This window comes from Cebus imitator, unplaced genomic scaffold (assembly GCF_001604975.1).
Source record: "Cebus imitator isolate Cc_AM_T3 unplaced genomic scaffold, Cebus_imitator-1.0 Scaffold11, whole genome shotgun sequence".
In the NCBI taxonomy this organism is placed as follows: Eukaryota; Metazoa; Chordata; class Mammalia; order Primates; family Cebidae; genus Cebus; species Cebus imitator.
The window spans coordinates 10,610,809-10,612,131 of record NW_016107326.1 but is presented as its reverse complement, the minus strand read 5'-3'; positions in this window follow the sequence as shown (position 1 = coordinate 10,612,131).

Below are 1,323 nucleotides of genomic sequence, written 5' to 3'. Positions count from 1 at the left end.
GCCTCCCAAAGTGCTGGGATTACAGGTGTGAGCCACCGCGCCCGGCCGAGAATGATTTTTTAAGCTCAGAAAGTGAAATAAATACAGAAGAGTGCTGATGGATATAACTACTGTACTTGTTTGCTATTGCTGCATAACCAGTCCTCAAATTTAGCAGCTTAAAACCATCTGTCAGCTCGTGGATCTGTGAGGCAGAGACCCAGGCGCGGTGTGGCTGGGCTTTCCACTCTGGTCTTGCCAGCTTCAATCAAGGTGCGGGCAGGGCTGTGTTCTCACCTGGAGCCCTGAGTCCTTTTTCACTTTCACAGGCTTGTGGCAGATTTAGCTCCCTCTAGTTGTAGGATAGAGGCCCCTGGGTCTCAGTTCCTGGAGGCCATCTGTACTGCCACAGCCAGGTAGCCTCCATCTTCAAAGCTTGCGTTGGCCAGGCACAGTGACTCACTCACTGCCTATAATCCCAGCACTTTAGAAGGCCAAGGGTGGGCAGATCACTTGAGGTCAGGAGTTCAAGACCAGCCTAGCCAGCATGGCAAACCCTGTCTCTATTAGAGAAAATACAAAAATTATCCGGGCATGATGGCATGTGCCTGTAGTCCCAGCTACTCGGGAGGCTGATGCGCAAGAATTGCTTGAACCCAAGAGGCAGAAGTTGCAGTGAGTGGAGATTGCACCAGTGCATGCCAGCCCTGGTGACAGAGCAAGACCTGTCTCAAAATGAATAAATATAAGCCATCCAGATTTGCTTGCCTAGTTTTTCCTGCACTTTGAAACTCTAAAGTTTTCTGTCTCTGGTCTCTAGGCCCCAGATTGAAGGGACCATGTGATGAGGCTGAGCCCACCTAGATAATCTCCCTCTTGATTAACTCATATGCAACCAATTAGTAACGATATCCTGCTATATGCACAGGTTCTGTCCACTCTTCAGGGGGCATCATAAAAGGGTGAGGGTCGTGAGAATTCTGCCTACCACAGTTACATTATAATTAATAGCTTCTGTTCTTCAAATGACACTATAAGAAAGTGAAAGCGGGCCAGGTGCAGTGGCTCATGCCTGTAATCCCAGTACTTTGGGAGGCCAAGGCAGGTGGACCACTTAAGGTCAGGAGTTCGAGACCAGCCTGGCCAACATGGTGAAATCTCATACCTACTATAAATACAAAAATTAGGTGGGTGGGGTGGCGCACACCTGTAGTCCCAGCTACTCGGGAGCCTGAGGCATGAGAATGACTTGAACCCGGGATGCGGAGGTTGCGGTAAACTGAGGTTACGGCACTGCACTCCAGCCTGGGCAACAGAGCAAGACCTCGTCTCAAAAAAAAAAAA